Source organism: Bombus affinis, chromosome 11 (genome assembly GCF_024516045.1).
Source record: "Bombus affinis isolate iyBomAffi1 chromosome 11, iyBomAffi1.2, whole genome shotgun sequence".
Lineage (NCBI taxonomy): Eukaryota > Metazoa > Arthropoda > Insecta > Hymenoptera > Apidae > Bombus > Bombus affinis.
Genome location: NC_066354.1, coordinates 1,656,373 through 1,683,293, shown reverse-complemented (window position 1 = coordinate 1,683,293; position 26,921 = coordinate 1,656,373). Strand labels below are relative to the sequence as shown.

General features: G+C 32.4%; 1 protein-coding gene across 6 annotated transcripts in view; it reads left to right on the top strand.

The window, feature by feature from the left end:
* Positions 1 to 26,921, top strand: part of LOC126922039 (uncharacterized) — a 129,902-nt gene that overhangs the window by 43,506 nt on the left and 59,475 nt on the right. For 4 of the 6 annotated variants that reach the window (XM_050734207.1, XM_050734205.1, XM_050734206.1 and 1 more), the window contains exon 2: positions 24,027 to 24,071. The exons of the other annotated variants lie outside the window; for them this stretch is intronic. The gene's annotated coding sequence lies outside the window, so the exon portion shown is untranslated. The remainder of the gene's footprint in view (positions 1 to 24,026; positions 24,072 to 26,921) is intronic. 6 annotated transcript variants of the gene reach the window in all.

Sequence of the window (26,921 nt, the reverse complement as noted above, 5' to 3'; positions counted from 1 at the left end):
TCCAATCTTCGACCTCAATATTCTGCGAATATATTCATTGTCGGACGAAAGCGACGAAACACGAAACACCGACGTATGTCTGTATTACGGGAAACAAAAATATCGCAGAAATAGAACGCGTATTGTGAACTATGATGAATGACATATGGTGTCGTCAGGGATTTTTACTGGGATCCTACGATATAAATGTTAATCGATTCATTTTTATATGAAACTTGAAACGCAACATTCCAATATAATATAGTCGTTCTGATCGAAGAGTGACAGCATTGGAAAAAATACATTTATCAGGAAATCGGTTTGAAGCCATCCATTTAACGATGGAAATTTTTTTCTGCTATCTATAAATCGCACAGCGTTTATTCGTGGTTAATATATTTGAAATACAATGGATGATACTGATCAGAATACTATCTAGTATATACTTAGTAGATGGAACAAATTTCCATTTAGATTATGAATGTATGAATTGGCATAAGTATCCATATTTTATTTATTCTTACTTATTTCTATCTATTCTTCGAGAAATTACAACAGCATTCGAATTGTTACGTTCTTCTTCGAATTCCTTCAGATATCTCAAAATTGACAATTTTTTTAAATAAGTCACTCTTGCTACAAACCAAAAATGAAGATCAGAATTTTCGAAGTTAAATGCTCAAAAAGAAATTGCGGTTGTAACTTGACAAGGAAAAGCACTTCTTTCAGGAAGATAGTTTAATTACCGGACACGAAGTATCTACATAGTAATTAGGAATTAATTAAGAGACCGTGTGTGGTATCCTATCGATCGAACTATATCAAACACATGTAGATAAAAAGTCGGGACTTTTTACTAAGAAATAAATCGCTCGTTCTACAAAGCAAAATCTTCTCTTTTAACGATATTTTTCACTGATGGAGATCGTGTAACTATTTAGCGCTGCCATCGTTATTCCGTTGACATCGTTAAATATTTAGTTTTACGTGTCCGTGGATGCACAGATGCAGGTGATCGCGTGGCGATGAACAAACAGAAATTTAGATACGATAACAGAAATCCGATAATTACGTTTTACCGTTACCACGTGTATATAGCCGTATTGGTTTGACTGGGAATACGTTCATTAAGCAGGCTTGTTTCGAGCGAAACCATTACCCAAACATTGGCTAAATTCATTATAACGTGCAGGTATAGAATTTTCGGTGGAAAACATTAGTATTGCTGCTGGAAGGCAGGAAAATATAGATCAGGGTAATTTGAGTTCGTATCTATGACGGATATTTTATACAATCGTTAAAGTAAACATAAGGCATTAAAAATAAACGTATATATTTATAGCATGGCCCATAAGTCACGTGATATTTGATAGCAATGATATTGAAAATATCAAGTGTTCTGTAATCCATGAAATCCGATGTTTATTATATTTTACTTGTTACGTTCCAAAATTTTTCTAATTGTTCCAAAGCTTTTATTGTTTTTTATACATTTGAAATTACTTCCAAATTAGTGTCCCGTTAACTGCAGAAGATAAATAAAGACGTTACTTAACCTTTTTGTAACCGACTATGTTTTATAAAATTCCCTTGTTTATTTCGTTTCTATCTAGCATTCAACCGATGATTTATTTTTATTAAATTTTAATCTTGTACGTGAGAGGTTCTAAAATTTTGAGTTAAGCGTCTGATTGATGATTCGTTTAATAGATTAATATATCAAATGTAACAGAAAATTAAAAGCTAAATTATCACAACAAATATTATTGTCGAATGGTTCAATGGGTTTTAAGAAATATAGATCTAAAACTCAAATTCCAACTAAATTCTATGCACTAGGTAGATGCATCATAAAGTCAGAATTGAATCCAAGATAGATATCAAAGTCCAGACAAACTCTGGGATTTGAGATCCTGAGGTTAAATTATCAAATAGATTTACATAAATTCCGATAGATGTGTTCAGTAACGTTTCATTGCAAATACAATACTAAAACTCGGAAAATACTACTACAGAACTCTGCACTTCATCTTACTGATTCCAAATTGTCTACCCATCGAATTGAATCTATTTACGTTCCAACCGATCCACAACATGCCATCCACAGCATTCCAATGGATCCGTAGTATATTTTACTAAATTCCGTAGAATTGAGAGTTACCTATATCAAGTTCTAATACATGTATAGCAGTCTATATTCAATCCTAGGAATCTAAAACAGATCAGGAATCTATATCAGAACTTAAGAATTCGTGACGATTCACACGTCGGGTTCTAAACGAAGTGACCACAGTAACTTTTAAATTGTTCCTGATTTCAGTGAAATTGGGAAATCTTACGTGACTTAGAATAATTAATACGAGATTTCGATGATTTTAACAAATTTAGATTTAGAATAGATCAAAGATTTGGAATAATCTTTGCGAGATTAAAATAATTTTCAGTGATCTTCTTACATCTTCTAAAGATCTTAAAATCTCAGCGATTTTGTCATATCTCGAAACAATATTTCATCAATTCTGAATCGCTTCGCGCCCTTCATGCTTATAATTATTATATCGAGTTCTAACAGGATTATGGTTACTTGCAACAGATTCTATGAATTCCGAGTAGCCTCTGTTAATATACAATCGGTCTGTGGTCGACTAGGTCGAGTCGTTCGAGGTCCGCAATCATTCGATTTCACCGATCTGATCATGTCGCGAATAAATTCCAAGAATCTGTGCGGGTTCCAACGTATCTGTATACCATTCAAATGTCAATAACATGGTCTAGAAGTCTGTTCGTTCTCGCATGCTTTCAATAAATTTTCTATTCACACTTCGTAGTGAAATATGGATCGAAATCATTAAAGAATAATTTATCAAAAAAATTAATTAATGTCTATAATAGTTTATCGAAATATCGATAAATATATGATAACAGAACCAAGAGAAATGAGTTTTCGTTATGTTTGCAAGTAAAACATGTCAATAAGACAACACTATACTGATAGTAAATTTAATTTTTACTTAAATTAATTAATTGTTTATAATTGAGTGATGCCAGTACAGTAACATTAATAATGTGAAAATTGTTATTTTATTTTATTTCCATCAATAAAAAAGATGGAAGAAGAAAGAAAGCTTCTATATAAATAATTAATTCAAAGGAAAAACGATATAAATTAACAGAGATTTTTATGCTTCTAAAGATTAAAAATGGAAATTATAATCTTGCAAAGAAATCAGTTATAAAAACTTTTATCATATGACGATTTAAAGAATCCTATCGATTTAATGGCTATCTTATTTTCAATAGATACAAGAAAAGATAGATTGATCGTATGAATGATGAATCTTCTTCAGTATTTATATAACTTATCCAATATCAAATGACAAAAACTTTAGGAGATATTTCTTTTATTTCGCACACGATAAATATACAATAATTTTATTCATTTTTATCCTAGGAAAATACAAATTTCATTGAATCAAGAAGGAACTGTTTGCAATAAATTATGCAATGTTGAATGTCAAAAGACTGGATAATGACACTGTGGAGAAACTCGGAGATAGTTTCTATTTTTTCTTCTCGATAGATTAATAGTGATCTTTAATGGGATCTGTCATGCTCTTATATTTATATTACTTGGAAAGGGAATGTTGAAATAAAGGAAAGATCTACTATAACATCCTAATATAGAAGAATGGTATTAAAGACAAGGATTAATAATAAGAAATTGTACTTTTTTATTTTTAGAAAATATGTTTAAAGAATTTTATCTCTTTACTGACAAATAATTGTGACAAATGAAAATAAGGAAAGAATATCAAAGATAAACATTTCATGTTTTATTTACTCATATTATGAATTCAAAAGAAAGCAACGTTTCTTTACAATCAAGACTTTAGTAATTATCCGAAAAAAGTAAGTTTCGATATTAACGACTTAACAAGGAACGACCCTACAACTATATTTGCTATATACTCCAAAGGAGTTTTATATTACTTCGAAAAACAATTTTAATGATCTTAATAAAAGAGACGGGAGAAAAATAATGTAAAAATGGCAAATCATTCCTTTTCATCACAGTTTTACTCAACATAAATAAGAAAATTTTATTTTCGAGTGTCTGAAATTTTAACGATTTTTATCTTTGTTTACAAAATTACAACGAATTAAATTTTAGTTAATAATAATATAAAAGTATTGCAGAAATCACAGACAAAATATTTCAAGTGCGTCAATTATCGAGACACTTCAGAGAAGTTGGATTTCTACTCGAAAGTTTTATCCAGTAACTATAATCTCCAATATAATCTTCCCTCTGTCGGATAAATCATACCACAATTTCACTCTCCACTACAAAGCTTACAAAACTTAAAGATAACATCAGCCTCACACAGACCCAACTTTGTTTTACAATTCTACACCTGATGCCACGCTCGAGATATAAATATTTATCGAGTTATCTACATCAGCTAATTCTATATTCACCCCAAAGAATATAGTGACATTCAAATTGTAATTCTATTGTGGTGTCGACATGAAAGGGTTTTTCCAAATAAAGGCCTGTTACATAATTTCTACAGTTACATGTATGTACATATGTATGTATTACATGTATATATTAGATTGTAATTTAAGAAAAATTTAACATTTTGTTAAATAATATATCTTTTCTGACTATTGAAGTAACCTCACAAGTTCTTCTTTAAACAACTTTTCATTCTGTTTAACAATGTTTCTTCAAATCCTTAAAGCGTCTAATTTCTTGTAATTAAAAACACTTCAAGAATAAATGATAACGTGACTCTATTGCTCTTATCTAATGAATGGAATTATATATTCTAGTTGAGATTCTACATTTTTTGCCTACTCTTCGTCAGTACACAAGACTTATTTTGTTATCGTATACACAAGACGTTATCTTGTTAAAAAATATAATTACTAAAAAGATATAACTACCAAAATTTGCAACTAACGAATTCTGAATTGAATTCAGCATTTCATTTTATTGTACTTTTGCCACTTCTACCAAGATATAAAAATTATATCGAACATTCATGAAATACTTTGCGATCCTTCCAAATAATTACAGAATAGTTAACTGTTGGTAATATAGAATTTAAATTGCAATGAAATGACAATTTGGTCAGAAAATTCTAATAATAGCTCCAGGCATATATTTACTGTGAGAATTAGAATTTTGGTATGAATATTTATAAGGAACTATATTAACTATAAATCACTGAGTTTCGAGAAATGCAAGGATAAAGTTACTGGAGATTAAGTTATGGAAGGAGAGGTCCGTTAGAAGGTAGATATGGCCGCTTAAAGTGTAGAATGTACGAGATCCACAATTGTTTGAGTGAAATTACTTAATTCATAAATGAATGTTTTCTGGCAATTATTTGTCAATTCTGTAACAATATTATCTTTAAATAAACTGATAAGCTAGTTTAATTTTTTAAATTATACATAAAATTATTATTGTCATTTATTGAATAAAACATGGAATAAAAATGGAAAGCCAGTAACATACCTCAAATCTAACCTAAATTTTGTATTTCTTTATGATTTAACAATAAGAAATTGTATTAATACTTTTGCTTATATAAAAACCTCATATTACATCACTTAAAATAGTATATATACACAATTAACAAATAAAATACTTTACAACATTATCTCTCAATAAATCCAAGAACGCATTATATCGACAAAATTCAAATCAACCAAACTCAACTTTTTTTCTATAACTAGACTCCCCTTAGCAGTTCGAATCTCCAAATTGATCTGCTGAATACAATTAAAATACGACCGAGTGCCCATACCCGATTGAAATTGACTAATTACTCGTAGGACAGGATGCGACAGAGTTACGTGTACATCCGATCAAACACGGATATAGCCGCGGTCTGACCCGTTCAATAATTCAACACCGTTTCGATCCGTTTTACCAGACAGCAGAAATAAATTTAATTGTTGTGGTAAAGCCATGAATGCCGCCAAGAGTGCAAAGGGGCGCCGCAAGCTCAATATGGTTTGTTTGCGTTTGACATTTAGGAACGAAGATTCCGGATGAAGAGAATCGATAACCAAGGAAAGGATTGGAGTTTCGTGCGGTTTCGGACAAGTGACTGGATAATTTCTCTGGTAGTTATAGCTTGAAAAATGAAGTTCCCTGTGTGTTCGTTTGGAACCGAATCGGAAACCAGTGATTCCTTCTGACTAGTATTTGGGTTGTTGAACATGGACCTCTGTCAATTTAAATTCATAACGAAAGTTTGCGATATTTTCTGATATTGTTGAAAATAAATCTCTGGTACTAACCGTATTAAAAATTTGTCATCTTCCAAAATTTTATTAGAGACATTATAGATCTCTGTTAATTTGAAAACCTATTAGAAATTTGCGATCTTTTTTGGCATTTTGGAGCCGTATGTTGCAAAATGTTTATCAGAAATGTAAATTTTTAACGAAGAATCCCGTAATGACAATGAAATGGATAAAAATGCAAAGGAAAGCAATTCTCTGGACGAATCCTCACGTCATGAATTTAAAATACTCTTAGTAGAGGGACAGAGAGAGAGAGAGAGAGAGAGAGAGAGAGAGAGAGAGAGAGAGAGAGAGAGAGAGAGAGAGAGAGTGAGAAAGAACGAGAGAAATGTGCGGAACGGAGAGGGAGCCGAAAATATCAATCTGTTTCATCTACATTTATCACGAAGCACGCTGAAATTTAAATTATCGCAGCCAGTTAATTTTAATGTTCATATATGAGCCAAATTTAACTAAATATTTCAGATGTTATACATTAATTACACATACAGTTTACAATATTTACTATCATTTTTCCTTCTTTAATAAAATAATAAAATAAAAGATAAAGTAGATTTATTGATAACATAATCGTTAGTTAACATAAGCATTGGAATTTAATTTTCTTAAAATTACAAGTTATATATAAGAGGGAAATAAAAATAAAAAGGTAGAAATATAGTATCCCGTTAAAGGAAATAACTGGTACTTTGAAACGTCCGGAAATCCTTCATTCTCAGTGAGGCTATCTTCAACCTTCCACTTTCAACTTTTATCTGACACATTTTCTGTTATCGCTAATGTAACAGGAAAGGTTGCCCTGGTTGATGTTTATGAATGTATACCAAGCGGAATTAAGAGAATAGAATTTCCTTCACTCTGGCCTTCTCGCATATTTTCATTATCAGATAAGAAACGCGAACATGTACCGAGAATGATATGAGAATTACATATATTTTTTAATATTAGTATTTAACAAATATTAATTGGTACAGAGTATCTGATTCTCATATTTCACAAATTTTTAGTATTTTTTGGGAAAGAGGGGAGCTAGATTACGTCTAATCATGATATTTTTATTAGTGTAAAAAAAGTTTACAGCATAAATATAAACATTTATTAGTTTTAAAACTGTTTTATATTAAACAGAGATATGCCATTAGATATAGCCAGACTGAATAGACTATAACTGTATCAATTAGGAAAAGCAATTTTCCCGCTATTATAACTTTGTATATGAAACCAATGACCTCAACACGTTGGCCGCAATTCACAGATATGGATGCACATACCTGAGACATCGTTAATTGCCGAGAAATCCATATTATACATTAGTTGCTATTGATGATTGAGATCACATGATCGATAATTTATACATTAAATAGACATTCTGATGCGAATAATATGATAAGGCAATAACGCATCAAACAGGATCAAAATTCATTTCTCTATTTGATTTTCACGCTTGTTTACATAGAGCACTAATTAGAAATATCCACTAGCAACATTCCATTAATGCTGTATTTCAATCGTGATACCTTTTCAATCAATTTACATTATCGAATTCTATTTTCTTAATAATGCAATTATGAAAAGCAATTCCAAGGATTTATTCAATATCTTTTTCTTCCGTTCTTGCTATTTTTCCTCTACGATAAACGTTCAAACACCTTTGTGAACCAGTATAAATTTAGTGTGGCTGTCAACGCGTTAATAACATCGCATTTATGCAACTTCTACGCTTGCTCCTTTGGTCGGTTAGAATGGAACGAGCTATAATGTTGTAAAAACACCTCTAACCAGTATGAAATTCACTCCAGGAGAATATTGCGGACAATTTATACATAGTGTCATCAAGGAACATCTGTCTTGGACGGAGTATCCTAAGCTAGGCCACAGAAACACTGCTACGTTATCTGGACGCGACGTGTTCGCATCATATAGCTAATTTGCATGGAATAGACTTCTGGATGATTATAACTCCGGACTAAGCTAGCTAGAAAGGGCGATGGCGTTAGAGGATGCAGCTGGAAAATCCGATAGCAAGAAAATTGCCACCGCATTATCCTTGAGTTTCGATACGGCAAGTTTAGTAACATCCATGGCAATATACGTTGATATCGATACACGAAACGATAACGTTTGCAGAAGTTCGCAGAAGAAGATGATTAATTCGAAACCTAATAGGAGGAGCCTTACTACTATCGAGCGAGTTTGGCTGTTCAACGGGTATAGGCAACGCGAGTGAGGCGTTGATACATTACGCGCAACAGATTTTCACGAATCTTGATGCTACGGTAATAATTCGAGGTTGTTCCAGGACTTTGGAAATTATGTTGCACGAAATTTAATATCGTACTATGAGGGAGTTGTAGTAGTAAACGATGTGGGTGTCAAAATCTCTGTGATTTTATTTAATTAATGTTCCACAAACTTTCTGAGCGAATGTTCCATAGTACGCAAGATAACTTATTAAGAGATACGAAAGTTTTTTCGATTTCTGTACCAATCTTTAGTTAATTTCAACTAGATGGATTTATTTAATAAGCTTTGTGTCTGTCTTCGTATGAACATATTGTCAGTTTCTTAAATAATACAGTATATGGACTTTTGTAACATGAAAGAATCTCACAATATTTGGATTTAATTAATAAATAAGAGAGTTTACCGTTCTAACTCGTCAGTCACAAAATAATTATAGTACTAATTTGAATTATTATAAAGAGATTGATACATGGAATAAGTTGAAGAAGAAATTTGTAACTTAGCGGAACAGCAATAATGATTTGCATATATATTAAAGATTTAACGCTATATTATTACCCATATGAAATGAAAAGGAGCAGGGTGGATGAAGTTAGTGCGTTTAATCAAATCGACAGGAAAACTGTAAAAACAGTAGATCCGTGAATAATTTCGTAATTTCCAGAGTTTTAGTCTTAAATAAACAGCACAGTAAAACGTGTGTTTAAAGAACTGAAACTCATTAAACGAAGCCAGGAAAAATCGGATGACTTTTACACAAACGTAACTTCCACTCGACTTAGATATCTTCTAGGAAGGCACGATATTTTACGATGGATAAATATTGTCAGCTTGATGAAGTTGATTAAAACTTTTTATAAACACGAGTACTTGTTACTTTATGTCAATCGCGGAGAATATGAATTGAGAATATTAATATGATAGAATCGCATTTATACGAACCTGTATCTTCGTATGACTGTAAAAATGTAATATCATGGAAATGAAGTGTAGAACCTGGTAAAAAACGCTTTATTAGAAAATGATGACATGTGCAAATACTTTCTGTAGTCACTGCATGTAAAGGAAGTTCTATTGTAACGGAAAGGCCATTTTTTATAGCTATGTAGACGGTATGTATTACCGTCTACTTTTTTTAAGGAAATTGAATATCTTTTGAACACGAAAAAGAAAAAGAAAAGAGCAAATTGGCAAATAAAAGAAAAAGGAAAATACAGAGACGATCTGGTAAATAATAACTGCCGTTAGATGCCAGGACAAATATTGAATTCAGAAGAAAGAATCCACCCATGATCTGAATAATTCAATTTCTAGTAGCAGATGTCTGACAAACAAAATTCGAATCTATGCTTGGTAATCCAATCGAATGACTTTTCTATACTGTGAAACTTTCTGTAACTACTTTTCGTGTTATTTATTCCTAGCCTTTTCAACATTTATTGATCTAACTTGGATCTTCGAATATTTAATTTTGTAAGCAAAGATTAAGTATTTCTAACTTTAAAACTTAACAACGAGAAGAGTATTTGTAAGTAAATACAATTTTAACAACTGCATCTTGCTGGATCTCTCGCATGAGTTCGCATAATTAACGACCCGAAGTGCTCATATACACGTATGTAGCTATCACTATCGTATGACAATGCTCTTTGTTCCATACTCAAAGGACGAAATTAGTTCTACAACTTCTGGTACCGAAGTTGCAACTAACCCTGAATATGATTGTCTTAATCACCAAACCAAATGTACCTGTGCAATCGTGCCTTGTCGTCTCTCGGAGATTGTAATATTAGAATACAAGATGTATATGTATATTTATATTTGCAGTGTGTAGCGAATAAATCTTAAAGTTTAAACAAAAAGGAAAAATGTTAACAAGCGTCTATCACGTAACGCGAGTTACAAAGTATTAAAATGATTTCTGATTAAAGATACTTCGAGTTTTCAAAATGTCATATCTCGCCAAATAACAAAGAGTCATGATATTTGAAATTGTGTGAAATTGTAAAAATTTCTCTAGGCATGGATTAAAACAGGTCGCCCCATTTAACTGCATAATGCACACCGTGAGCCAGGTAATCTGAATCTTTCAACGACTCCCGGATATACCGTTAAACGTTAAACCTTGATGCATGAAGCTCGTAAAACATCCACTAGGGAGAGGTGAAAATTATGATCTTCGGCCGAGATCACGTGATCGTTGCTTGAAAAAAATATAACGGTCCTCTGTGTTCATTGACGGGAACACTACAATATTAATTTAGCAATGGAATCAAGTGTATTATAAATAGGTTCAAACATCTCGGGAATACTTGGAAAAAGAAAACAAAAGGCTATACCTTTTAATGATCTTTAAAGTAGAGATAAATTCTCGTGAATATCTCTAAAAAGGGGTAGTGAAGAAAAGCTATGCTTTTCAATAAATTCCTAAGTGAGATAAATTGTAGATCTTTATATGTACATTGAGAAAACAGCACTTTCAAGTTCAAATATAATCGGAACTTGACCGAGTGGGTTTATAACTATTTTCCAGGAACATTTTATTTTATGTAAACGCGTATAAAGTAATATTTGTTAGATAACTGCCTATTTGGAATATTAAACGTGTACGAAATTGGAATGTATATTGTATATATAATTTCTTATCTTTCAAGATTCAAATATTCTCAGAGACCAACACGGAATAGCCACAATAGGAGCAATAGCGAAATTCCTGTATGTATTCACAGTAAAGTGCAATGCTTTCACGTATTCTTCCACGCGATTTACAATTCTCCAACCAGAGTATTACGTTTCTCGCTAACTTTTATATCCTTATAATGCAAGGATAATTGTTAACCGAGCTCTTTATTAAGGGGGTATTCTAGTCTAGAGGCATGAATTTCGGGCGGTTTTTGAAGCTCTGTACAAACGAAACAAAAAATATTTTTACTATCCATTTTTTTATCATTTGTTTATTAATATTTTAAGATTACATAAAAAATTAACCGAAAAAATGGATAGTAAAAATATTTTTTGTTTCGTTTGTACAGAGCTTCAAAAACCGCCCGAAATTCATGCCTCTAGACTAGAATACCCCCTTAAATCATTAACTCTTCATGAAATAAATTTTATTAAATAAATATTTATTAAATAAATTGTTAAATAGATTTTTATAAAATAAATTATTAAATATATTTTTATTAAGTAACAAGTTTTGTTACTTATTTATCATTATCATTTGTACCATACCAAATGAGAATTAAATACGGGTTTCTTAACAACTTTTTACAAGCTATCCTGTTCGTGGTAAAAAAGAGAGAATACGAAGAGGAATATTGCATTTGCTTCGGTGGTAGAATGAAAGTATGTACTTAGTTAAGGTCAATAGGCGTGTATCATCGTAAAACATTCAAGATAATCTACATCTCCTAGTTAATTATGTAATTACCAAGCCCTCTGCCCGTAGCATTAGGCCGCGGCTTCTTACCTTACACGTACATTACTGTACGTACGTATATGTATAATGCGACAATGCAACGCTCACAAAACACTATGCGAGCCGATATTTTAGCAGAATTGAATTTTGAACAATTGAAAGCAAAATTAACATATTGCTTATTATTTGTCTTTCTTTTATAGAGGGATTTATTTAAAGATCATTGAATATATAATAATTTGAATACGCTTGCAATAAATTCTGATTTAATTAACGATATAAATAAATTATCACAGTAATATTAATTTACGATTTATAATCAATTTCCGTTTCAAGATTGTAAACTATTCAACAATTACGAATTATTTTGTTTATAGAGCTCGAGCGTATTTACTTCATCAGTTTTACGATATTGTTAAAGCAATTACATTCCACATTTTTTAAAATACAACACGCGAAATTCCAGCAAATACACCAAGTTTTTAGTTTGACTAAAAGTGTTCGTTCTATAGCAGTTCAAATTCATAACTTTCATTTTATTTTTAATCACTTTACAATTAACACAAGATATTTTTGTAAAAATTTCGAAATTTTCCACTGGTATATGTTATTAATAAGTGCTTTTAGTACCAAACAAAGGAATAAAGGCAACGAATTTTGTATCAACGTATCGAACGTCAGGATAAATATTTCACGAAGAACATTTTAATGCTATAAAACTTTCGATTAATACATAGTGTAGTATAAAATTTTCCAATTAATACGTAATACAACAGAATTTTCAATTCAGCAAAAGCACGCTTCAAAAATTTGCGATTTTATGCGAATTCGAAACGGTAATGGATGGTTTTCAAGTGGCGTTTCATTCATTTGTCAGAAGCGATTTTTCGTAGTATATAACGTAGTATATAATATAATTGGACATTGATTGCAAAATGAATATTCGTCACCCACGGAAAATCTGTGGAAGTGAAAAATATGCAAAAATCACGGGACAACTTTGTTTTCGTCGTCGCTTTGGAACGAAGTCAAACATCGTGTTTGTCAAAATGCATGTGTGACATCCATTATAACTTTTGAATAAACCAGAGGATAACTCTTGCGATACTTTGTGAAAATACAGCTAGCTGTGTGAAATTTCCAAGTGAACGCTAGAATATCATTTTATTGTGAGATAAATCGCATAAATATAAAACAACATGCTTTCCTTGTCTAATAAATATTTAATTTTCGTTCGCTAACAATTTCTCATTAAATAGCTTTGATGTAACCCTTGCGCATGTAAAAATCGAACACATGGCGCAGATAGAAAAAAATATAAATGAAGAAAGCGACACTAATTATTTCTGTGTGCCATGATTTAATTTAGATAAGTCGACGAAGCAGAGAGATACTGTTTCAGCTGCGTATTGTCGCTGGTAATGATTCCAAATACGTACTGCAAGTCATGAAAATATTCAACTGCTTAAATTTACGAATTTAACAAACGAAATATATATGCTAATCGGAAATGCATTGGTGTACGTTTAAAACAATATAATCTCTGCAGCAAGGAGGATGTTTCAAAGTTATATCATAAAGTTAGAACATAGGACAAGAACATATGCTGTATTCACTGTAAATGTATTGTAAAGACGAAGAGATATTTCAAACATTTGACTCAACAAATGATTTACATAACGTAGTAATAAATATTCTTAACTTTCATGAAAATATGTATATATAACGATATATAAGTCAATGTTCCGTCCATTTAGAACATCTAGAAAGCCAATTAAAAAGACAGCAAAGTTATTTATACACAAGAGAACGAATAGAAAATATTCGAATTATGTTTACGTCTGATGATAATGTAAGAAAAGATAAGAAAGACATACAATTTGACGTGAACAAGTAGTGGATGATCGCGATAGTGTCTCAACAAGCTCTTAACTTTCATTGGGATTACAAGTGTGGTTTCCAGCACGCGCGTAACTCGCCCTCTTAACAAGAATATTCTTACCCGCATCGTTATTTCGACATGTAGATCTTGGCATTCGTTCAGCTCGTCTTCCACAGCGTTACCACTGTAAATATCAAAACTGCACAGGTCCATGTGTCATATCGTCATTTGCATCAACAACCGTTTATGCTTTCATCGTTTGCCCGGTTGATTTTATACAAACCATAAATTGTTGGCTATCCCTTCGTTGCCTGAAATAATGTAAAAATGGAGATGACGCGAAACTGAAATTCAATCCGTGGAATCAGGGAATGTACTCACGGTCTTTATCCCATCGGATAAAATAAACACGTAATATACGATCTTTAAGTGATGACACAGCTTCATGTAATTTTATCCCACTTGCGCTGATAATTGCTTGGAAGAATCCAGGAAATTTCAGCGGACTCGTTGTATATATTCTTGATTTAACAAGCAATTTTAAGAACTTTGAAATGGTCCGGTTCGGATGAAATATTGTAAGAAGAAGAAGGAATGATTTCGTAATTGAAAACGTAGAATGGATCAATTACTCCCCTTTATTTATAAATTAGATTAACTAAAAACTACCTAGCTATGAAACTAATGTATAATACATTTTTATAATCAATCTAAATGTTATTTTTTAATTCTTCCTGAATAAATATGATTTTTTACATTCATTGTTAGTAGAAAAACTAAATTGCTCATGTCCAAGCCTAATATTGTTAAAATACCGGAAAAGATTCTGGAATACTTATCAATGTCTTTACTATATTCTACAATCATCTACTCTATCAAATGATTACAGCCTGCCCCACTTAAAAAAAAAAAAGAAAAAAATATTCGAAGAAATTCAAAAGTATTTCTCTAGAATATTTACCTATGGAGGATTAAACCACATATTCATCTCCCTCATTAGAACGACTCGAAAATAGAAATAATCCTAAACACTCGATATGTACTACCGGCAATCGCAATAATCGTATGAAATCCTCATTTCTCATTCACTATAACGAATTCTGAAGTCCTTGCCAATTATCGACATGGAGGAAGAGAGTTTCTAGATAACACAGAGTGTAGCAGCCAAAAACAGAAGGAACGGCAAGGACGAGTCACTCGAACGGCGCTTTTCATTACGCGAGACGATCATCAAATCAAGACTTCCCCGTATGACGTCCGTGGATGCCTTTAAAAATAAATGCGGAACAAGCGGGTGCGAGGGAGGAAGATCGTCCGACGAATTAGACGCTGCTCGACGTTGGAGAGCCGTTGAGCGTGTGCAGTTGCAGCCTCGTGTACAGAAATAACCATGAACACCATGGAAGTGTATAAAGGGAATCGAGGAACGAAGGACGTTTCCCGTTGACCCGAATAGCGTGACCCGTATTCTCGGCTACAGGACGCGCTGATATCGTCGACCTGAAGTGAGAGCTCGATGACCTGCGGGGGCGCATGAGAGGTCCTTTGCCAGGATTAATTGAAATTGGAGCAATAATAATTCGCGTTTAATTGCATCAGAAGCTCGGCTGCGTTCACTAGTAACACAGTCGTTCCATGTGCGTTCGATTAAAACATTCCACCTCTCGTCCCGTTTGATTGAATCGTTTGCCTGTACGCGTATCCGAATATCCTGAAATAATACGAAATTGTGCGCCATCGAAAACATGCACTAGGCTTGTTCAAATCGTGGAATCCGGCTCGCGAGGATTTACGACGACGTGATGCAAAATCGAATAATTGTCTCATCTCGTTCACGTTGGCAAAAACCTGACATGACGTGTTTAATTGTAGACGAAAATACTAGACAGAAAAGAAGGAGCTACTGAACTCGAAGAGTACGATAGTGTAACGTGGTGAGTGGAAAGTTTAAAGTGATTTGAATTTATTGGAATATTGAATGGGATTAGAGGAAAGGAGTGGCGATGGTTTTATAAATGGTACTATCAAAGAGGTATTTTTTTAAACCGTAGCCTTTATGTACTGGTAGATTATATTAATGACGAAATTGGAATGATTTTGAAGAATATTAGGCTGTGCGATAGAAATTTAATTACAATTTGGTTACAGTTCTAAGAAAGTTAAATTTTACGATGAAAATTTGATAACCAAATTACAGGTAGGAAATCTGTAATAATTTTATTCTTTATTATTATCGCAACTGCATATAATAAGATATTACAACAATAATAAAATTTCGTGCGCAGTAATAAATTGATAATTGTTATTGTCAAACAATGTGAAGATGTTTTATTGTTTAAAATTTAAAATTTATCTTCAGGATGTTCAATTTTTACGCTATGTATCAGTTGGAGAAAGTTCTTCTAAGTTAATAGGAAGATTAGTAACATTAATATAATAAGTTAAGCAATATAATATACATATAAAACTTTTCTGTTAAGTGTCTCAATATATGAAAATTAAACGTAATTTAAATTTACATTTTGTCAATTTCCTAACAAGATAATGCTACTTCCAGCCCTTAATTTGCACACTTTGATAAAATTAATCATCAATGAATCAATAATCTAATTATCGTCAGTGCCCGAATACTTGTGGAGGATAGTGTATCTTAGATTAAAATGAACGTGTGATCAACTTCACCTCGAAAGAAATAAAGCATGCTTTTCCTTGATGCCCTAGGGAGAACTTTTCCAAGGATTCCCAGCAGTCATAAGAAGCTACTGAAACATTTAAATAGGTACATTAAGTCAACTGCTGCTTCTTGTTTCTTTCCAGTTACTGTAGTAATTCCGTGCTAACAGAATTATCATATTAAAATAACAAGAAGTGAAAGAAGTAAAAGAAAAAAGGCAAAGAAGGCAGAAGGTAGACCAATTATTAATGACTCTAAAGAAAAAATTTCTTATAGTTATTTGAATCAATGGTAATTTATTATTAATATTCTATTCATTGATATCTGAAAGCAAATTCTCCGATTTCTTATTATTTCCTTAATTACAAAGACGTGCAATTTTCTACTTTCATATTTTTATTAAATTACTCATCCCTAATGCATTGGTAAATAAAAAAGCAACAGACACGCTGCTTCAATATCGAATTCGATTTCCTGCGAAAATCGACATTGGACAGATTAGAAATCAGAACCCGATCAATAGTACAAATATTACTGAAAAACGACATCGAACTGTTCGTCCTGCGAAAGTTCATTCTTTCTCCGCGTTTCATTCAGTCCGCGTTTATCGCAAATTCAGTCTTTCACCATTTTCTATCTTTCTCTCTTTCCCTGATTCCATTCTCAAAACTGCAATGAAGCTAAATGGATTTTTAGCTCGCCGCAGAGAAAATGCTTTTGTGCCACGATGACAGCGCTGTCTCGGAGAAAGCTCGAGGACCCTTTGAAGGGCTGCGAATCCTTACGATTTGATTTACGATGCTCTTCGGTTGAATTCTCCCTTAGTAGAAGAATGGGAGAAAAGAGAGAGAAGGAGGAACTCCTTGTGCGTTGTTGTTCAGAAAGAAAACCAGATAGAATATCAAATTATGAAATTATTTCTCGATGTACAGCGATTTCAGCTCGTTTTAATTAGCTCGTCCTAGAAAAGATAAAAGCTTAATTAATTCACAGTAAATATTATTATTTACGAGATAAAGAAGCTTATGCTTATTATTTTAAATAAATTTTAAAGGTTACCTTCAATTCTTGTTGTGCATATATGTATAACTTTACAGTTCATTTTGTCTATCAGACAATAGACCTTGTAACAAATTCAACGTGTTTGATAAAAAATATTTTTTATCTAATAGAATGATACGAAGATAAAAATGTTGAAGTAAAGAGTGATTTTGTACAAGCTGAATAACATGCAAGGTCTCTACTGGAATTTATTTTAAACTGCTATGCACCTGTAAATGTTAAAAAAAATAAATACGTAAATTTGTTAGTAATTGTACCAATTAAAAAACTTCATTGGAATATTCTGGTACAGCTTCTTTTTTAATCTACTTTAATTTTCAGAAAAATTAGGTCGCTGAATGTAATACAGCTTGTACAGCATCATTTTATGCCTGCGTTTATATTTGAATGTTTTTACCACCTTATTGAATATTAAAAAAGCACATACATTGTATTATGTTTCGTAACTGTTGTATCATAAATACCTCTCACACCTGTTAGCTGACGTACAAAAAACTACAAGGTTGCATATAACAAAATTAAAAGTGACCGTGAAAATCTATTTAGAGACACGTATACAAAAGATGTAATGCCATTGGTTAAAAAGTGTAAAATCCAGGACCAAACAAATTTCAATTAACTCATTATCACGTTATATGATTTGTTCCGTACAAAGGAAGAATATATACCTTTGTCTTCTTCAAATTTCTTACGATTATTTTATAACTCTATCTCATAATAGTTTCATTTTTAAATTCTTTAAATAAGGATTTTCTGCATGAAGAATCTTATCTACCAGAAAAATTATATTTCTCCGAGCATTATCGTTGATCATTAAATAAATCTACTTCAATAATAGTATCGTTATACCAAAGGAAATGCTGGTACTACGCAATGTCAAAATAAATAGAAAAATTGGGAATAAGCTCGGGACATCTGACATTTTCGTGATGTTTCCTCTTAAAGCTGAGATTGCTTTGATGCAACGAGCGATCTTGCTCTTTGTTTCGTCTGAACTTGCGTCGAGGGTTATCTTCTCAGCCTAGAGACCATAAGATTCTCTAACCTTGACACAGATCGTTGAGCTTCACGGGGAAGAGAATGTCGCGCGGAGCTCCCCGAAACTTTTAATGCTTCGGCCTATTTAGGGGCAAGCAATTTAGCTGGTCGCTCGAAAAGCAGCTTAACGCTGAAGGCTGTCTGAGTGATTTGTTCTGCAAAGAGGAGGTGAGTGATTTTTATTGAACAACAATTCGCCAAAAAACATCCTACGAAGGTGCGAGAGAAGCAACAAAGTAAACAAATAGAGTATACTATACTGTAAGATGAACTTTTAAAACATTTCTTTTCTGAAATTTTTTATTGTTGACATATCCAATTGATTTAATATAATCTTACGGAAATGATACAGTAGACGATCTTTACTTCGTTTCATAGTATTATTGTAAATTGTAAGTTGTAAATTCTCGTTGTAAATTTCATACATGAAAATATATTCTAGGTAAAAACTTAATATTAGAGCTACTAGAATGGTAAAAATGAATATAATTATCAATTATTCATAATTTCTCGTAGTAATTTTATAAATTTAAAAGGATTTACTTCCTTTTTGCTTATTTTCCTCTTGCGTTATGTAATTTTTCATGTACCTTCCATTTTGATTTCTTAATTTGATTGATTTCTTGTATATGAATTTCTAATGTAACACTTTAGCCTCGTCGGTAATTCTTGTGTTAAAAATATATAGAGTTACGAGTTTTTAATTTCTCGAATAATTATACGAAAAGGTACGGTACTCCATCGTCATACGTTTGCAAAATTTTTTAATTAACATGGAAATTCTGTTCTAATTACACGAATTAGGCACGTGTTTGCTTTCGTTTGTCAAATATTATGTAAAATTCAGAAATTCATTGATCGCACACATTTATAGTCCTATCAAATGATCGTATGGGAAACCAAACAAATTATTTTAAAATTCAACAAATTTGATTTTACTATATTTGACATGTTGACACATAAAATTCCAATTTGATAGCCTCGTATCGGAGCGTGCAAACACTCCGCTCTCCATTAACACCAACTTTTACCGACGATCAAATTTGTTTCCTAACAGTAAACTATTCAAAGCATGAAATTTACCTCGTCAAATGTTTGTGCATAAAGTATGTCAAACACTTTCTCAAAATACCCTGCAAGGTTAATTTCTCTTTTTATTACATCCTCTAGCTCCCGCTAACAATTCTACTCCTCAAGCTCTTCGAACCTCGTAGGTCACTGCAACGGTATAAAAACTAATGAAAACAAGAATCGAAACAAGAATTCATCTGCAGAGAAATATACTGATTAATTCATATCCTGGATTTGTTCTTTCCTTTGCCACGAAAATTCTATTACTCGTTTTTAATCGAATTTTTCGTTTCAACGCTAATGGAATTTAAAAACAAATGCTCGAAGTTTTTTACGTACATTAAAAGATCTTTAAATTGAAAATAAAAATTCCAGAGAATCGTGGTAGTGAATAAATATGGCGAATTTCAAGCGTAGAATGTTCAAGGCTCGATTATTTGTTGATTTTCTCTGGAATCACCGTGATCATATGCAGGAACGAGGAACCAGAAGCATTTGCGTCGCGTTTTGAATGCACTGTGGTGGAAAATTGCAAATTTTTGAAGTGTTACGATAGCGAACGAACTTTCTTGGAGTTCTTGACTGAATTTGTAGGACGAAGTGCTCTGAAGCGACGCAAGCTCCGCCAACATTCCGGGGTCAGGAAGTCGCTTGAGGCGTTGAACACTATGTGTTTATCATCAACAATTACACTCATATCGCCGAGTAAATTGCAAATCCAAACTGTGTTAATCGTTCGGACGTCATTATTGCCCGAGAAAAGTTTCAGTTATCATTGCGATGTATAAATACACACCCTGAAACTAGTGCTTATTGTTCCATAAAATTAACCCCTTCGGACGAAATAAATTTCAAATGAAATTTGCAAATAAACTGTGATAATTTGAGATAATTTATTTATAGATCTTCGATCTGTATGAAGTGTGGATTGGAAATTTATTCTTAAGATCGCTTTGATATTGAGAATTGTAACGTTTTACAGTCACAAATTATTTATCAAACAGAGAAATACATATTTAAAATTATTTAGAAAATGTATAGAATACTTTATAGAATACAAGATGGAAAATATATACTTTACAAAATTAAGAAATATTACATCAATGGTTTTTTTAAACGTATAGTCGAGGATAATATTTTAAGCTTGCTTGTTTGCACTATGTTTCTATTACTCCCATTATTTTTCATTCAATTTTCTTCTCTGTTTCATTTTTTTTTCTCTTTCAACATTTAGATCAGGACTTTTATTTCAATCTATTTCCATATTTTTAGAAACTGTATAAAATAAGATAATTAGACGACTCGAAATCGTTCTACGATACCATAAATGAAACCCGCAAGAAAATTGCAAGTAAACTTGAGTAGTAAAATATTATAATATTTATTATATTAGAATTTTCACGTTACACCTATTAAAGGTAATATTTTAATCAATTACACAACAATAATTTACTGTCAATTTTCCTGCCAACAGTTACTTCCCAGCAAGTTCCTAATTTTAATAATTAAATCAATTCGTATAATGACTAGTGAATTATTAAACGAAGTAAACCAGTGACCGAAATTTCCATTAAAGACGCTTTCCATGTCATAACTTCGCTTCGGTTCACCTTGTCACATACGATTTGCGGTTTTGCTTTTCATAAAGGCCCAGACCTCATACCCAAGGGTTTCGCATCCATTAGAACCATTAATTGCAAGTACCGCTCCCCTCGTACTATGATATGTGAATATATAACTAGGGTGAACGAACAGAATATTCCACGTATACACAGCCGACAGTATGTTTAACTATAAATCAACTACCAAACTTCCAGGCTCATTATCAAACGTAAACTCGTATGATTTATTAACTCCATTCCTCAAAACTGTCAATCCACTGTATTCTAATTCTGTATTATAAACCCAATCTCTGTAATCTATTAACTATCTTTTAACTTCTTAACATCCATCTATAATTCAAAAATTAGATTATACACGTAATTTTGAGACTAAGTACGAAATTAATTTACTATGAACCAAGAAATAGCTTGTTGTTGATGATACAAATGATGTCATGTTTTTAAATAGTTTTAAGTAGCAACCTTCGGCTAAACAACTAGCCAAACCTCCAAACAAACCTCCACCCAATTGAGAAAGAAATAATTCCAAATTAATATTGTACATATTTATACCCTTCAAAATCTCTCAAATTATTTATTACATTGTTATTTATTTCGATCCTCGATTGAAACTTATCAATCTTTGCTCCTATCCAATACAATTTTAATTTCTAATAGCCCTAATTCCCAGTAAATCGCTTTTTTAGCAGATGATACATATCGTTTTATATGAATAAATTGAATGTATGTATATATTACTTAATCTTAATACACTTAAATCTAATTGATTAATACTTATATAAGTGCTATGATAGTATAATGACGTATATATACTTCTCATAGCCACTGTATCTCCTCCGCCAATTATAACACTAAACTGCGCGACTGACCAAAGCTCCCGAAGCTTCACATTCTCTGACGTAAACGTTCTTGCGATATTCTCATCTAATCGAGAGTAATCTTTTACCTGGCGAATAACAAAAGTTCAACAAACATCCAACCGTGCCGTGACCCGTTGATCGACGTTTCAATAATCAGAGAGCAGGGATCACCACCGTGTTTCCATAACGCTTGGGAGGAGGTGCGCTGAACGTCAATGACGAGGAAAGACAAGGCGGGATCGACCGCGAAAATAAACGTTCCAGTTTTAGCGTGTAACAGGTATTGTTTGAACTTGCGCATCGAGGTCAATTAAACAAGTAGCCAGGACGAGGCACGCTGATGTTTCATGTCAAGACCTCCCCAGCGTCTAATATGTGTATCTTTTGCGTGTACCATGTGTGTCAGGGTTAAATCATGCGTACGAGGACGGGATGTGCGAATTTTCAGTGTACGTGCAATGGATGACACACATGGTCACGCTTTTAATCCGATCCTGCTGTTTTTCGGTTTGTTAGATACACGCTGCAACTGTGTAGGGCTCGCGTTCATCCGGTCGATGCAGTATACAGGGAAAATAGTGAATGCAATGAAAGAAGCGATTTCGAGGTTGATATCTATAACGAGGTTGCTTTATCAGAGATTTAGCGCTTTCATCTCACGCTTTTTAACCATGCCATGATTTTAGAATTTGTATATTCTGAACTTGCTCTTATTTCACTAAACAGAGAGACCTTTAATATTTTAAGAAAAATTTTTGTCACGCGTACGAGGGTAGTGCATGCAAATTTTCAGGGTATGTGCAGCGAATGACGCACGTGATCACGCTTTTAATCTAACCCTGCTTTTTCCGCTTTGTTAGTCACATGCTGCAACTGCATAGAGCTCTCGTTCATGTGATCGATTCAATATACAGGAAAAATAGTGAATACGATGAAATGGGTGATTACAATATTGATATTAATAACGAGGTCGGTTTATCAGGAATTTGAGCCTTTTATGATTCCTCGTACAGTCATATGATTGAGAGTATGAACGGTGTTCTTTTAGAAAAAATATCTTAATCTCTCGTGTTTTAAGCTTCCTAAGACATTACAATTTGTATACCCCTATATCTTCCTTTTATTCTACTAAACAAAAAAATTTATCTTATTGAGATTTTTTGATTCCCAGAAACTCGTATCTTTTATTTATATCGTATTTATTTATATAATCTTTAATCATTAAGTAATAGCATAATCAGAAAATCAACAAAATTGTACTTGCCATATTTTGCCTCTGTAATCTTCATTTGTTAGATTGTGATGGGATATCGCAGAAGACTTGATTATTCAATACTTCCGGTTGTTAAGGAGATTTTTCTTCTAATTTCTTCTCTTTTTCAACAATTTTCTTCTTCTTCAATCTTCAAATTCAATCCAGATAATTGTGGACACATTATGTCACGTTATGTTTGTTCTCAAAAAAAAATAAAATGAAAAAGGATTGAAGTATTATAAAATAATAATACTACTGTAAAGAATGGAAATTCAATAAATCACTGTTTCGATCCAATACAGTCACATAGTGTACTATGATCACGGAATAAGTAATAAATGCGGCAATGAATAAAACGCGTTACGATAATGGAATACAATATTTTTGGGATATTCGAGCGGATAGAACTTCAGAATAGGCTGTTTCAAGGGTGACTTGTTGCGAGCCGCTTTAATTAAGGTCGATCCTGTGCACCGCAAAAAAGTTCCGCTTCCACAGATTTTACAATCTGTATTCTGGCACCTATGTAATTTGTTATTCCAAAACTTGAAATTTTAATCACCTTATCATAACACATTGCTCTCTTCTCTTTTTCAGAAAAAGGAACACGTCGAATAATTACCTAAATAATTGAATCAAAGGGTACGTACATCAATAATATCTGTACATAAATTTGTGATTTTTGTAAACTTGTCAACTGTATTACGTATTTGACTATCTCTTGATTAGGGGAAGATTTCCTGAATTGGCAGGAGCTTATTCTGTATGTGAAAATAAGTCGAAAATGTAGAATATGACTTCTTTATGAATTTGAAAACTTGTCAAGTAGCAATCCTCAACCAACTATGCTCAAATTCTATTTTTTCGAAAAAGAAACGTCGTAAGAAAGAATCTATTATTCTATATTTTTGACTTATTTTTATATGTATGAGGAGTCGTATGCTCTCCGATTACACGTGCATAATTCATTCGTCGTAAAATACCATGAAGATTTTCTTACACTCTTCAACGTAGAAACGCATTGATGTCGTCTGATCAATTCTTTAATAGTTCCACTGGCAAATCATGTACCAATGGAGAACACTGGCTACAATTTCCCTTTCCAGTCGATCTACCATGTCTCTATAGACATCGATTCGATCTAAACAGTAAACGTCGCAGCCACTATTCAACGACAGATTTTGATGCTCGACACTTGCTTCAATCTCTTGTCGTAATCGGTCAAGCCTATTCAAAGCAAAAGTGACCCAGTTTTCAAGATCGCAATTTCGAGATCGCCACGTCAAAGCCGTTTGCACTTCGATTCCATTTAAAGTGGGATGCATTCTCTCCTGCATTAAATTGCGAGCGATAATATGATCGAGCTCCATCGAAACCTGTCAATCCTCTCTTTCTCGGGCGATTCCTTTTTTTTTATTTTTTTATCTCCATTACCAACAACGCTCATGAACTTCGAGCAACTCAACAGACACTCGTTCGTTTGGATTTGGATGGAAAATGATTAAGACCACTGCGACCAATCATCGGTGATTTTCATTGATCGAAGATATTCTTTCTCGAGTAAATGGCTCGAATTGACAAGAGCGATCGTTCGTGTGTACTACAATGAACAAGAATATTGTCATAAATTTGATTATACAAAATGTTTTATTTTATCTTTTATTCGTTTTATAGGATATCGTATATATTTTATGAATCTTGTGTAAATTTTGTTGTAAAATTCTTTTATTTCAGTTATTTGTAGAATATAAATGCATAAATTACACGACAGAATTCGAAGTTTAAATACATAAATATTCGTTATCATTGGCCATCTGTGTAGTAAAAATAAATAACAAGAGATACATTGTGGACGCTTCTGATAAAACACGAAATTTTTATCGCGAAAATGTAAAATTGATACAAGAATCGATTCGATATAGAACTGCTTTGAAACTGTTATAAAATAAAAAGGATAGTGGATCGAGAACTGATAGTGACTGTAACTAAAATGGACATAGAAACTTCGATTCTCTATAACAGTCATTCAAAATAAAGGTACTATTTACGCAACTATTGAAGTAAAATCGACATCATTACAATTTCCAACTTCTACTTTCGGTAAACGTAAATTCAAAGATTATTGATATCAGTTTGAAATATTTGAGATAAAAAGTTATATTACATAGAATGGTCAAATAAAATATCGTATTTCTCAGAAATTTACGCAGGATTTTACACAGAATCTGATCTGCGCCAATATCTTTGTTTATTACTATCACAAGATTTCATATCAACTCTAATAAAATTTCTTGAATATCCATCCGATAATATGGATAAAGTGAAAGAAAAATACTAAAAACTAATTTTACCATTGATAAAAGTAATAAAAAATGATAACAGACTTTACGAAGCGATAGAAACAAATGTCCTATATACAGAATGGATCATTAAGAATTAATATCGGTTATGTGTAGATCTACTATATCTTCGACCTTTCTACAGATCCATCTTCTCAATTTCTCTTTCGTGTGAGGTACATGCTATTCACCCCTCTCTCTAAACACTGTCGGCTCTCGTAAAAGTGAATTTAGTTTCCTTGAAACCAAATAGATTTTCTCGAAATTTCTCCAAGGTTACGGGGCATTTGGGAGTTAGCTATATCTCGTTGAGAACTCATTACTCCAAACTCTAAATCTGGGCTACATAAATTTAGACCTCCTTTTCGCATAACAGCATCGCTTTTGTAAGTAGGTGTAATAAACAAAATTATTATTTCTCATCGATAAATACAATTTTATCATACAATTAACTGTATATCTTGAATTCGATACTTATTACTTTGATATAAATGATCATATTTATATATACATCGCGTTAAGTATTAAAAAAGTAATTATGTGAATGTAACAAAACATATACATACTTATAATACATCTTTTTTTCAAAGTTGGAAGGAATCTAGCAATATGAAAACCTTCCTGATGATCTTGCAGGCCAAGAGACTCTGTATTTCGTATCGTTTTTACAACCCTTAATAGAACTTCAAAGAGCATGCGATAGAAAACAATAGAAAGTGAGAAATTAATATTTATATCGAGAAATATTAATCACTTCTGTATTAAAAATTTTCGACCATAGCGTCAAACGTAATTCCAATTACTAAAATTGCGGGATATTTCGTGTTTTTTACCTTTCGAACTTTCTCGTCCACTTCCTACACGTTTATAAGAATATTTTTCCCTAAAATATATCACAATACACTAAAAACGCTTTGACTACAAGAAACGTAAGATACTTTGTATACTCTCATTCATTTTTATCTATATCCAGTATTGTGAAAGGTTCCGATCTCCGATGGTTACTGTGGAGAAACGTTTGATAAAAAGAAAGAAATTATCGTCCACCGAGAAAGCAAATTTCTAAAGTTGAATTGAATTTTGTTCTTAAATCTAGATAAAAGACAACAAAGAGTAGTGATCGAGGAACGGTGCTTATCACCATTGCATAATT